The 10,000-nt window shown below is 45.9% G+C and overlaps 32 non-coding genes across 32 annotated transcripts; 9 read left to right on the top strand and 23 right to left on the bottom strand.

Moving 5' to 3' along the window:
* Window positions 1-54: 54 nt before the first annotated feature.
* TRNAH-GUG (transfer RNA histidin (anticodon GUG)) lies at window positions 55-126 on the bottom strand. Its single transcript has one exon. It is a non-coding gene; the product is annotated as a tRNA-His (tRNA).
* An 8-nt stretch (window positions 127-134) lies between these two features.
* On the bottom strand, window positions 135-207 carry TRNAR-ACG (transfer RNA arginine (anticodon ACG)). The gene has a single exon. It is a non-coding gene; the product is annotated as a tRNA-Arg (tRNA).
* A 218-nt stretch (window positions 208-425) lies between these two features.
* Window positions 426-498, bottom strand: TRNAM-CAU (transfer RNA methionine (anticodon CAU)). The gene has a single exon. It is a non-coding gene; the product is annotated as a tRNA-Met (tRNA).
* Window positions 499-934: 436 nt separating this feature from the next.
* TRNAE-CUC (transfer RNA glutamic acid (anticodon CUC)) lies at window positions 935-1,006 on the top strand. Its single transcript has one exon. It is a non-coding gene; the product is annotated as a tRNA-Glu (tRNA).
* Window positions 1,007-1,132: 126 nt separating this feature from the next.
* On the bottom strand, window positions 1,133-1,204 carry TRNAH-GUG (transfer RNA histidin (anticodon GUG)). Its single transcript has one exon. It is a non-coding gene; the product is annotated as a tRNA-His (tRNA).
* Window positions 1,205-1,503: 299 nt separating this feature from the next.
* TRNAM-CAU (transfer RNA methionine (anticodon CAU)) lies at window positions 1,504-1,576 on the bottom strand. Its single transcript has one exon. It is a non-coding gene; the product is annotated as a tRNA-Met (tRNA).
* Window positions 1,577-2,012: 436 nt separating this feature from the next.
* On the top strand, window positions 2,013-2,084 carry TRNAE-CUC (transfer RNA glutamic acid (anticodon CUC)). The gene has a single exon. It is a non-coding gene; the product is annotated as a tRNA-Glu (tRNA).
* A 126-nt stretch (window positions 2,085-2,210) lies between these two features.
* TRNAH-GUG (transfer RNA histidin (anticodon GUG)) lies at window positions 2,211-2,282 on the bottom strand. Its single transcript has one exon. It is a non-coding gene; the product is annotated as a tRNA-His (tRNA).
* Window positions 2,283-2,290: 8 nt separating this feature from the next.
* Window positions 2,291-2,363, bottom strand: TRNAR-ACG (transfer RNA arginine (anticodon ACG)). The gene has a single exon. It is a non-coding gene; the product is annotated as a tRNA-Arg (tRNA).
* Window positions 2,364-2,581: 218 nt separating this feature from the next.
* Window positions 2,582-2,654, bottom strand: TRNAM-CAU (transfer RNA methionine (anticodon CAU)). Its single transcript has one exon. It is a non-coding gene; the product is annotated as a tRNA-Met (tRNA).
* Window positions 2,655-3,102: 448 nt separating this feature from the next.
* Window positions 3,103-3,174, top strand: TRNAE-CUC (transfer RNA glutamic acid (anticodon CUC)). Its single transcript has one exon. It is a non-coding gene; the product is annotated as a tRNA-Glu (tRNA).
* A 126-nt stretch (window positions 3,175-3,300) lies between these two features.
* Window positions 3,301-3,372, bottom strand: TRNAH-GUG (transfer RNA histidin (anticodon GUG)). The gene has a single exon. It is a non-coding gene; the product is annotated as a tRNA-His (tRNA).
* An 8-nt stretch (window positions 3,373-3,380) lies between these two features.
* Window positions 3,381-3,453, bottom strand: TRNAR-ACG (transfer RNA arginine (anticodon ACG)). The gene has a single exon. It is a non-coding gene; the product is annotated as a tRNA-Arg (tRNA).
* A 218-nt stretch (window positions 3,454-3,671) lies between these two features.
* TRNAM-CAU (transfer RNA methionine (anticodon CAU)) lies at window positions 3,672-3,744 on the bottom strand. The gene has a single exon. It is a non-coding gene; the product is annotated as a tRNA-Met (tRNA).
* Window positions 3,745-4,180: 436 nt separating this feature from the next.
* TRNAE-CUC (transfer RNA glutamic acid (anticodon CUC)) lies at window positions 4,181-4,252 on the top strand. The gene has a single exon. It is a non-coding gene; the product is annotated as a tRNA-Glu (tRNA).
* Window positions 4,253-4,378: 126 nt separating this feature from the next.
* On the bottom strand, window positions 4,379-4,450 carry TRNAH-GUG (transfer RNA histidin (anticodon GUG)). Its single transcript has one exon. It is a non-coding gene; the product is annotated as a tRNA-His (tRNA).
* Window positions 4,451-4,749: 299 nt separating this feature from the next.
* Window positions 4,750-4,822, bottom strand: TRNAM-CAU (transfer RNA methionine (anticodon CAU)). The gene has a single exon. It is a non-coding gene; the product is annotated as a tRNA-Met (tRNA).
* A 448-nt stretch (window positions 4,823-5,270) lies between these two features.
* Window positions 5,271-5,342, top strand: TRNAE-CUC (transfer RNA glutamic acid (anticodon CUC)). Its single transcript has one exon. It is a non-coding gene; the product is annotated as a tRNA-Glu (tRNA).
* A 126-nt stretch (window positions 5,343-5,468) lies between these two features.
* Window positions 5,469-5,540, bottom strand: TRNAH-GUG (transfer RNA histidin (anticodon GUG)). The gene has a single exon. It is a non-coding gene; the product is annotated as a tRNA-His (tRNA).
* An 8-nt stretch (window positions 5,541-5,548) lies between these two features.
* Window positions 5,549-5,621, bottom strand: TRNAR-ACG (transfer RNA arginine (anticodon ACG)). The gene has a single exon. It is a non-coding gene; the product is annotated as a tRNA-Arg (tRNA).
* A 218-nt stretch (window positions 5,622-5,839) lies between these two features.
* On the bottom strand, window positions 5,840-5,912 carry TRNAM-CAU (transfer RNA methionine (anticodon CAU)). Its single transcript has one exon. It is a non-coding gene; the product is annotated as a tRNA-Met (tRNA).
* A 436-nt stretch (window positions 5,913-6,348) lies between these two features.
* Window positions 6,349-6,420, top strand: TRNAE-CUC (transfer RNA glutamic acid (anticodon CUC)). Its single transcript has one exon. It is a non-coding gene; the product is annotated as a tRNA-Glu (tRNA).
* Window positions 6,421-6,546: 126 nt separating this feature from the next.
* On the bottom strand, window positions 6,547-6,618 carry TRNAH-GUG (transfer RNA histidin (anticodon GUG)). The gene has a single exon. It is a non-coding gene; the product is annotated as a tRNA-His (tRNA).
* Window positions 6,619-6,626: 8 nt separating this feature from the next.
* On the bottom strand, window positions 6,627-6,699 carry TRNAR-ACG (transfer RNA arginine (anticodon ACG)). The gene has a single exon. It is a non-coding gene; the product is annotated as a tRNA-Arg (tRNA).
* A 727-nt stretch (window positions 6,700-7,426) lies between these two features.
* On the top strand, window positions 7,427-7,498 carry TRNAE-CUC (transfer RNA glutamic acid (anticodon CUC)). The gene has a single exon. It is a non-coding gene; the product is annotated as a tRNA-Glu (tRNA).
* Window positions 7,499-7,624: 126 nt separating this feature from the next.
* Window positions 7,625-7,696, bottom strand: TRNAH-GUG (transfer RNA histidin (anticodon GUG)). The gene has a single exon. It is a non-coding gene; the product is annotated as a tRNA-His (tRNA).
* Window positions 7,697-7,704: 8 nt separating this feature from the next.
* TRNAR-ACG (transfer RNA arginine (anticodon ACG)) lies at window positions 7,705-7,777 on the bottom strand. The gene has a single exon. It is a non-coding gene; the product is annotated as a tRNA-Arg (tRNA).
* Window positions 7,778-7,995: 218 nt separating this feature from the next.
* Window positions 7,996-8,068, bottom strand: TRNAM-CAU (transfer RNA methionine (anticodon CAU)). The gene has a single exon. It is a non-coding gene; the product is annotated as a tRNA-Met (tRNA).
* Window positions 8,069-8,504: 436 nt separating this feature from the next.
* On the top strand, window positions 8,505-8,576 carry TRNAE-CUC (transfer RNA glutamic acid (anticodon CUC)). Its single transcript has one exon. It is a non-coding gene; the product is annotated as a tRNA-Glu (tRNA).
* Window positions 8,577-8,702: 126 nt separating this feature from the next.
* On the bottom strand, window positions 8,703-8,774 carry TRNAH-GUG (transfer RNA histidin (anticodon GUG)). Its single transcript has one exon. It is a non-coding gene; the product is annotated as a tRNA-His (tRNA).
* A 299-nt stretch (window positions 8,775-9,073) lies between these two features.
* Window positions 9,074-9,146, bottom strand: TRNAM-CAU (transfer RNA methionine (anticodon CAU)). Its single transcript has one exon. It is a non-coding gene; the product is annotated as a tRNA-Met (tRNA).
* Window positions 9,147-9,594: 448 nt separating this feature from the next.
* TRNAE-CUC (transfer RNA glutamic acid (anticodon CUC)) lies at window positions 9,595-9,666 on the top strand. Its single transcript has one exon. It is a non-coding gene; the product is annotated as a tRNA-Glu (tRNA).
* The last annotated feature ends 334 nt before the right edge of the window (window positions 9,667-10,000 follow it).

Here is a 10,000-nt window from a genome sequence, read left to right as displayed (position 1 = left end):
AAGTATCATTCAGGCTTGCCGTCTACAAGAGCACCTTTGCTTTTTCATCAAGAATGCCGTGACCCGGATTCGAACCGGGGTTGCTGCGGCCACAACGCAGAGTACTAACCACTATACGATCACGGCGACATTCACGAGCCAGGTAGGAGTCGAACCTACAATCTTCTGATCCGTAGTCAGACGCGTTATCCATTGCGCCACTGGCCCTGTGTGAGAGGTTGCCACTAATCATGCTCCCCATTTTGGACTTTTGCTACGCTCGCAGCCATATTCAAATACCTCAACACGGTTGCTTTTAGCCCCTAGCCAAAACCCTTCTGCCTTGTTTGCTACCTTTCCATATTATCCAGTATCGTTTCGGTATTGAATGGCAAAGAGCAGTGCCTATCCAGTTAAGGCGGAGGGAAAAAACAAGGATAGATCCATGCCCCGTGTGAGGATCGAACTCACGACCTTCAGATTATGAGACTGACGCGCTACCTACTGCGCTAACGAGGCATCTTGCATGTGATTGGTTGTTGCCGTCCAGAGATAAGATGGAATTCTGTAAGCACAAAACTTCTTTTTTTTTTTTTTTTTTTTTTAATATGTACATGTATATATCTACATATATTGGAAAGTTTAAAGCAAGCTGTGAAAGCAACTTTTCTCATATGGTCTAGCGGTTAGGATTCCTGGTTTTCACCCAGGCGGCCCGGGTTCGACTCCCGGTATGGGAATGAGTGTTTTGCTAAGCTTGTGCCTGCATTCAAAGGCCTGCACCTTTCTTGCAGAATTAAGCGGCTTAGTTTGCAGATGCTCTTGGCAGCCAAAAATGCTGCGCTAACGAGGCCACTTGCAAGTGGTTGTTGATGCCATCCATGCTTAAAAATGAGTTTTCAAATCATGAAACTGATTTTTTTTCTACTTATTACTGAAAAAGGGTCTCAGCGGTTCCCATATGGTCTAGCGGTTAGGATTCCTGGTTCTCACCCAGGCGGCCCGGGTTCGACTCCCGGTATGGGAATGAGCATTTTCCTAAGCTTGCAACTACATCGAAAGACCCTCTGAATTAAGATAGCGCTCAAAAAGTTCATAAAAGTATCATTCAGGCTTGCCGTCTACAAGAGGACCTTTGCTTTTTCATCAAGAATGCCGTGACCCGGATTCGAACCGGGGTTGCTGCGGCCACAACGCAGAGTACTAACCACTATACGATCACGGCGACATTCACGAGCCAGGTAGGAGTCGAACCTACAATCTTCTGAGCCGTAGTCAGACGCGTTATCCATTGCGCCACTGGCCCTGTGTGAGAGGTTGCCACTAATCATGCTCCCCATTTTGGACTTTTGCTACGCTCGCAGCCATATTCAAAGACCTCAACACGGTTGCTTTTAGCCCCTAGCCAAAACCCTTCTGCCTTGTTTGCTACCTTTCCATATTATCCAGTATCGTTTCGGTATTGAATGGCAAAGAGCAGTGCCTATCCAGTTAAGGCGGAGGGAAAAAACAAGGATAGATCCATGCCCCGTGTGAGGATCGAACTCACGACCTTCAGATTATGAGACTGACGCGCTACCTACTGCGCTAACGAGGCATCTTGCATGTGATTGGTTGTTGCCGTCCAGAGATAAGATGGAATTCTGTAAGCACAAAACTTCTTTTTTTTTTTTTTTTTTTTTTAATATGTACATGTATATATCTACATATATTGGAAAGTTTAAAGCAAGCTGTGAAAGCAACTTTTCTCATATGGTCTAGCGGTTAGGATTCCTGGTTTTCACCCAGGCGGCCCGGGTTCGACTCCTGGTATGGGAATGAGTGTTTTGCTAAGCTTGTGCCTGCATTCAAAGGCCTGCACCTTTCTTGCAGAATTAAGCGGCTTAGTTTGCAGATGCTCTTGGCAGCCAAAAATGCTGCGCTAACGAGGCCACTTGCAAGTGGTTGTTGATGCCATCCATGCTTAAAAATGAGTTTTCAAATCATGAAACTGATTTTTTTTCTACTTATTACTGAAAAAGGGTCTCAGCGGTTCCCATATGGTCTAGCGGTTAGGATTCCTGGTTCTCACCCAGGCGGCCCGGGTTCGACTCCCGGTATGGGAATGAGCATTTTCCTAAGCTTGCAACTACATCGAAAGACCCTCTGAATTAAGATAGCGCTCAAAAAGTTCATAAAAGTATCATTCAGGCTTGCCGTCTACAAGAGCACCTTTGCTTTTTCATCAAGAATGCCGTGACCCGGATTCGAACCGGGGTTGCTGCGGCCACAACGCAGAGTACTAACCACTATACGATCACGGCGACATTCACGAGCCAGGTAGGAGTCGAACCTACAATCTTCTGATCCGTAGTCAGACGCGTTATCCATTGCGCCACTGGCCCTGTGTGAGAGGTTGCCACTAATCATGCTCCCCATTTTGGACTTTTGCTACGCTCGCAGCCATATTCAAATACCTCAACACGGTTGCTTTTAGCCCCTAGCCAAAACCCTTCTGCCTTGTTTGCTACCTTTCCATATTATCCAGTATCGTTTCGGTATTGAATGGCAAAGAGCAGTGCCTATCCAGTTAAGGCGGAGGGAAAAAACAAGGATAGATCCATGCCCCGTGTGAGGATCGAACTCACGACCTTCAGATTATGAGACTGACGCGCTACCTACTGCGCTAACGAGGCATCTTGCATGTGATTGGTTGTTGCCGTCCAGAGATAAGATGGAATTCTGTAAGCACAAAACTTCTTTTTTTTTTTTTTTTTTTTTTTTTTTTTTTTTTAATATGTACATGTATATATCTACATATATTGGAAAGTTTAAAGCAAGCTGTGAAAGCAACTTTTCTCATATGGTCTAGCGGTTAGGATTCCTGGTTTTCACCCAGGCGGCCCGGGTTCGACTCCCGGTATGGGAATGAGTGTTTTGCTAAGCTTGTGCCTGCATTCAAAGGCCTGCACCTTTCTTGCAGAATTAAGCGGCTTAGTTTGCAGATGCTCTTGGCAGCCAAAAATGCTGCGCTAACGAGGCCACTTGCAAGTGGTTGTTGATGCCATCCATGCTTAAAAATGAGTTTTCAAATCATGAAACTGATTTTTTTTCTACTTATTACTGAAAAAGGGTCTCAGCGGTTCCCATATGGTCTAGCGGTTAGGATTCCTGGTTCTCACCCAGGCGGCCCGGGTTCGACTCCCGGTATGGGAATGAGCATTTTCCTAAGCTTGCAACTACATCGAAAGACCCTCTGAATTAAGATAGCGCTCAAAAAGTTCATAAAAGTATCATTCAGGCTTGCCGTCTACAAGAGCACCTTTGCTTTTTCATCAAGAATGCCGTGACCCGGATTCGAACCGGGGTTGCTGCGGCCACAACGCAGAGTACTAACCACTATACGATCACGGCGACATTCACGAGCCAGGTAGGAGTCGAACCTACAATCTTCTGATCCGTAGTCAGACGCGTTATCCATTGCGCCACTGGCCCTGTGTGAGAGGTTGCCACTAATCATGCTCCCCATTTTGGACTTTTGCTACGCTCGCAGCCATATTCAAATACCTCAACACGGTTGCTTTTAGCCCCTAGCCAAAACCCTTCTGCCTTGTTTGCTACCTTTCCATATTATCCAGTATCGTTTCGGTATTGAATGGCAAAGAGCAGTGCCTATCCAGTTAAGGCGGAGGGAAAAAACAAGGATAGATCCATGCCCCGTGTGAGGATCGAACTCACGACCTTCAGATTATGAGACTGACGCGCTACCTACTGCGCTAACGAGGCATCTTGCATGTGATTGGTTGTTGCCGTCCAGAGATAAGATGGAATTCTGTAAGCACAAAACTTCTTTTTTTTTTTTTTTTTTTTTTAATATGTACATGTATATATCTACATATATTGGAAAGTTTAAAGCAAGCTGTGAAAGCAACTTTTCTCATATGGTCTAGCGGTTAGGATTCCTGGTTTTCACCCAGGCGGCCCGGGTTCGACTCCCGGTATGGGAATGAGTGTTTTGCTAAGCTTGTGCCTGCATTCAAAGGCCTGCACCTTTCTTGCAGAATTAAGCGGCTTAGTTTGCAGATGCTCTTGGCAGCCAAAAATGCTGCGCTAACGAGGCCACTTGCAAGTGGTTGTTGATGCCATCCATGCTTAAAAATGAGTTTTCAAATCATGAAACTGATTTTTTTTCTACTTATTACTGAAAAAGGGTCTCAGCGGTTCCCATATGGTCTAGCGGTTAGGATTCCTGGTTCTCACCCAGGCGGCCCGGGTTCGACTCCCGGTATGGGAATGAGCATTTTCCTAAGCTTGCAACTACATCGAAAGACCCTCTGAATTAAGATAGCGCTCAAAAAGTTCATAAAAGTATCATTCAGGCTTGCCGTCTACAAGAGGACCTTTGCTTTTTCATCAAGAATGCCGTGACCCGGATTCGAACCGGGGTTGCTGCGGCCACAACGCAGAGTACTAACCACTATACGATCACGGCGACATTCACGAGCCAGGTAGGAGTCGAACCTACAATCTTCTGAGCCGTAGTCAGACGCGTTATCCATTGCGCCACTGGCCCTGTGTGAGAGGTTGCCACTAATCATGCTCCCCATTTTGGACTTTTGCTACGCTCGCAGCCATATTCAAAGACCTCAACACGGTTGCTTTTAGCCCCTAGCCAAAACCCTTCTGCCTTGTTTGCTACCTTTCCATATTATCCAGTATCGTTTCGGTATTGAATGGCAAAGAGCAGTGCCTATCCAGTTAAGGCGGAGGGAAAAAACAAGGATAGATCCATGCCCCGTGTGAGGATCGAACTCACGACCTTCAGATTATGAGACTGACGCGCTACCTACTGCGCTAACGAGGCATCTTGCATGTGATTGGTTGTTGCCGTCCAGAGATAAGATGGAATTCTGTAAGCACAAAACTTCTTTTTTTTTTTTTTTTTTTTTTTTTTTTTTTTTTAATATGTACATGTATATATCTACATATATTGGAAAGTTTAAAGCAAGCTGTGAAAGCAACTTTTCTCATATGGTCTAGCGGTTAGGATTCCTGGTTTTCACCCAGGCGGCCCGGGTTCGACTCCCGGTATGGGAATGAGTGTTTTGCTAAGCTTGTGCCTGCATTCAAAGGCCTGCACCTTTCTTGCAGAATTAAGCGGCTTAGTTTGCAGATGCTCTTGGCAGCCAAAAATGCTGCGCTAACGAGGCCACTTGCAAGTGGTTGTTGATGCCATCCATGCTTAAAAATGAGTTTTCAAATCATGAAACTGATTTTTTTTCTACTTATTACTGAAAAAGGGTCTCAGCGGTTCCCATATGGTCTAGCGGTTAGGATTCCTGGTTCTCACCCAGGCGGCCCGGGTTCGACTCCCGGTATGGGAATGAGCATTTTCCTAAGCTTGCAACTACATCGAAAGACCCTCTGAATTAAGATAGCGCTCAAAAAGTTCATAAAAGTATCATTCAGGCTTGCCGTCTACAAGAGCACCTTTGCTTTTTCATCAAGAATGCCGTGACCCGGATTCGAACCGGGGTTGCTGCGGCCACAACGCAGAGTACTAACCACTATACGATCACGGCGACATTCACGAGCCAGGTAGGAGTCGAACCTACAATCTTCTGATCCGTAGTCAGACGCGTTATCCATTGCGCCACTGGCCCTGTGTGAGAGGTTGCCACTAATCATGCTCCCCATTTTGGACTTTTGCTACGCTCGCAGCCATATTCAAATACCTCAACACGGTTGCTTTTAGCCCCTAGCCAAAACCCTTCTGCCTTGTTTGCTACCTTTCCATATTATCCAGTATCGTTTCGGTATTGAATGGCAAAGAGCAGTGCCTATCCAGTTAAGGCGGAGGGAAAAAACAAGGATAGATCCATGCCCCGTGTGAGGATCGAACTCACGACCTTCAGATTATGAGACTGACGCGCTACCTACTGCGCTAACGAGGCATCTTGCATGTGATTGGTTGTTGCCGTCCAGAGATAAGATGGAATTCTGTAAGCACAAAACTTCTTTTTTTTTTTTTTTTTTTTTTAATATGTACATGTATATATCTACATATATTGGAAAGTTTAAAGCAAGCTGTGAAAGCAACTTTTCTCATATGGTCTAGCGGTTAGGATTCCTGGTTTTCACCCAGGCGGCCCGGGTTCGACTCCCGGTATGGGAATGAGTGTTTTGCTAAGCTTGTGCCTGCATTCAAAGGCCTGCACCTTTCTTGCAGAATTAAGCGGCTTAGTTTGCAGATGCTCTTGGCAGCCAAAAATGCTGCGCTAACGAGGCCACTTGCAAGTGGTTGTTGATGCCATCCATGCTTAAAAATGAGTTTTCAAATCATGAAACTGATTTTTTTTCTACTTATTACTGAAAAAGGGTCTCAGCGGTTCCCATATGGTCTAGCGGTTAGGATTCCTGGTTCTCACCCAGGCGGCCCGGGTTCGACTCCCGGTATGGGAATGAGCATTTTCCTAAGCTTGCAACTACATCGAAAGACCCTCTGAATTAAGATAGCGCTCAAAAAGTTCATAAAAGTATCATTCAGGCTTGCCGTCTACAAGAGCACCTTTGCTTTTTCATCAAGAATGCCGTGACCCGGATTCGAACCGGGGTTGCTGCGGCCACAACGCAGAGTACTAACCACTATACGATCACGGCGACATTCACGAGCCAGGTAGGAGTCGAACCTACAATCTTCTGATCCGTAGTCAGACGCGTTATCCATTGCGCCACTGGCCCTGTGTGAGAGGTTGCCACTAATCATGCTCCCCATTTTGGACTTTTGCTACGCTCGCAGCCATATTCAAATACCTCAACACGGTTGCTTTTAGCCCCTAGCCAAAACCCTTCTGCCTTGTTTGCTACCTTTCCATATTATCCAGTATCGTTTCGGTATTGAATGGCAAAGAGCAGTGCCTATCCAGTTAAGGCGGAGGGAAAAAACAAGGATAGATCCATGCCCCGAGTGAGGATCGAACTCACGACCTTCAGATTATGAGACTGACGCGCTACCTACTGCGCTAACGAGGCATCTTGCATGTGATTGGTTGTTGCCGTCCAGAGATAAGATGGAATTCTGTAAGCACAAAACTTCTTTTTTTTTTTTTTTTTTTTTTAATATGTACATGTATATATCTACATATATTGGAAAGTTTAAAGCAAGCTGTGAAAGCAACTTTTCTCATATGGTCTAGCGGTTAGGATTCCTGGTTTTCACCCAGGCGGCCCGGGTTCGACTCCCGGTATGGGAATGAGTGTTTTGCTAAGCTTGTGCCTGCATTCAAAGGCCTGCACCTTTCTTGCAGAATTAAGCGGCTTAGTTTGCAGATGCTCTTGGCAGCCAAAAATGCTGCGCTAACGAGGCCACTTGCAAGTGGTTGTTGATGCCATCCATGCTTAAAAATGAGTTTTCAAATCATGAAACTGATTTTTTTTCTACTTATTACTGAAAAAGGGTCTCAGCGGTTCCCATATGGTCTAGCGGTTAGGATTCCTGGTTCTCACCCAGGCGGCCCGGGTTCGACTCCCGGTATGGGAATGAGCATTTTCCTAAGCTTGCAACTACATCGAAAGACCCTCTGAATTAAGATAGCGCTCAAAAAGTTCATAAAAGTATCATTCAGGCTTGCCGTCTACAAGAGCACCTTTGCTTTTTCATCAAGAATGCCGTGACCCGGATTCGAACCGGGGTTGCTGCGGCCACAACGCAGAGTACTAACCACTATACGATCACGGCGACATTCACGAGCCAGGTAGGAGTCGAACCTACAATCTTCTGATCCGTAGTCAGACGCGTTATCCATTGCGCCACTGGCCCTGTGTGAGAGGTTGCCACTAATCATGCTCCCCATTTTGGACTTTTGCTACGCTCGCAGCCATATTCAAATACCTCAACACGGTTGCTTTTAGCCCCTAGCCAAAACCCTTCTGCCTTGTTTGCTACCTTTCCATATTATCCAGTATCGTTTCGGTATTGAATGGCAAAGAGCAGTGCCTATCCAGTTAAGGCGGAGGGAAAAAACAAGGATAGATCCATGCCCCGTGTGAGGATCGAACTCACGACCTTCAGATTATGAGACTGACGCGCTACCTACTGCGCTAACGAGGCATCTTGCATGTGATTGGTTGTTGCCGTCCAGAGATAAGATGGAATTCTGTAAGCACAAAACTTCTTTTTTTTTTTTTTTTTTTTTTAATATGTACATGTATATATCTACATATATTGGAAAGTTTAAAGCAAGCTGTGAAAGCAACTTTTCTCATATGGTCTAGCGGTTAGGATTCCTGGTTTTCACCCAGGCGGCCCGGGTTCGACTCCCGGTATGGGAATGAGTGTTTTGCTAAGCTTGTGCCTGCATTCAAAGGCCTGCACCTTTCTTGCAGAATTAAGCGGCTTAGTTTGCAGATGCTCTTGGCAGCCAAAAATGCTGCGCTAACGAGGCCACTTGCAAGTGGTTGTTGATGCCATCCATGCTTAAAAATGAGTTTTCAAATCATGAAACTGATTTTTTTTCTACTTATTACTGAAAAAGGGTCTCAGCGGTTCCCATATGGTCTAGCGGTTAGGATTCCTGGTTCTCACCCAGGCGGCCCGGGTTCGACTCCCGGTATGGGAATGAGCATTTTCCTAAGCTTGCAACTACATCGAAAGACCCTCTGAATTAAGATAGCGCTCAAAAAGTTCATAAAAGTATCATTCAGGCTTGCCGTCTACAAGAGGACCTTTGCTTTTTCATCAAGAATGCCGTGACCCGGATTCGAACCGGGGTTGCTGCGGCCACAACGCAGAGTACTAACCACTATACGATCACGGCGACATTCACGAGCCAGGTAGGAGTCGAACCTACAATCTTCTGAGCCGTAGTCAGACGCGTTATCCATTGCGCCACTGGCCCTGTGTGAGAGGTTGCCACTAATCATGCTCCCCATTTTGGACTTTTGCTACGCTCGCAGCCATATTCAAAGACCTCAACACGGTTGCTTTTAGCCCCTAGCCAAAACCCTTCTGCCTTGTTTGCTACCTTTCCATATTATCCAGTATCGTTTCGGTATTGAATGGCAAAGAGCAGTGCCTATCCAGTTAAGGCGGAGGGAAAAAACAAGGATAGATCCATGCCCCGTGTGAGGATCGAACTCACGACCTTCAGATTATGAGACTGACGCGCTACCTACTGCGCTAACGAGGCATCTTGCATGTGATTGGTTGTTGCCGTCCAGAGATAAGATGGAATTCTGTAAGCACAAAACTTCTTTTTTTTTTTTTTTTTTTTTTTTTTTTTTTTTTAATATGTACATGTATATATCTACATATATTGGAAAGTTTAAAGCAAGCTGTGAAAGCAACTTTTCTCATATGGTCTAGCGGTTAGGATTCCTGGTTTTCACCCAGGCGGCCCGGGTTCGACTCCCGGTATGGGAATGAGTGTTTTGCTAAGCTTGTGCCTGCATTCAAAGGCCTGCACCTTTCTTGCAGAATTAAGCGGCTTAGTTTGCAGATGCTCTTGGCAGCCAAAAATGCTGCGCTAACGAGGCCACTTGCAAGTGGTTGTTGATGCCATCCATGCTTAAAAATGAGTTTTCAAATCATGAAACTGATTTTTTTTCTACTTATTACTGAAAAAGGGTCTCAGCGGTTCCCATATGGTCTAGCGGTTAGGATTCCTGGTTCTCACCCAGGCGGCCCGGGTTCGACTCCCGGTATGGGAATGAGCATTTTCCTAAGCTTGCAACTACATCGAAAGACCCTCTGAATTAAGATAGCGCTCAAAAAGTTCATAAAAGTATCATTCAGGCTTGCCGTCTACAAGAGCACCTTTGCTTTTTCATCAAGAATGCCGTGACCCGGATTCGAACCAGGGTTGCTGCGGCCACAACGCAGAGTACTAACCACTATACGATCACGGCGACATTCACGAGCCAGGTAGGAGTCGAACCTACAATCTTCTGAGCCGTAGTCAGACGCGTTATCCATTGCGCCACTGGCCCTGTGTGAGAGGTTGCCACTAATCATGCTCCCCATTTTGGACTTTTGCTACGCTCG

Source organism: Eleutherodactylus coqui, chromosome 2 (genome assembly GCF_035609145.1).
Source record: "Eleutherodactylus coqui strain aEleCoq1 chromosome 2, aEleCoq1.hap1, whole genome shotgun sequence".
Classification (NCBI taxonomy): domain Eukaryota; kingdom Metazoa; phylum Chordata; class Amphibia; order Anura; family Eleutherodactylidae; genus Eleutherodactylus; species Eleutherodactylus coqui.
Note: the sequence above shows the minus strand (reverse complement) of the source record. Positions and strands in the feature narration are given on the sequence as shown.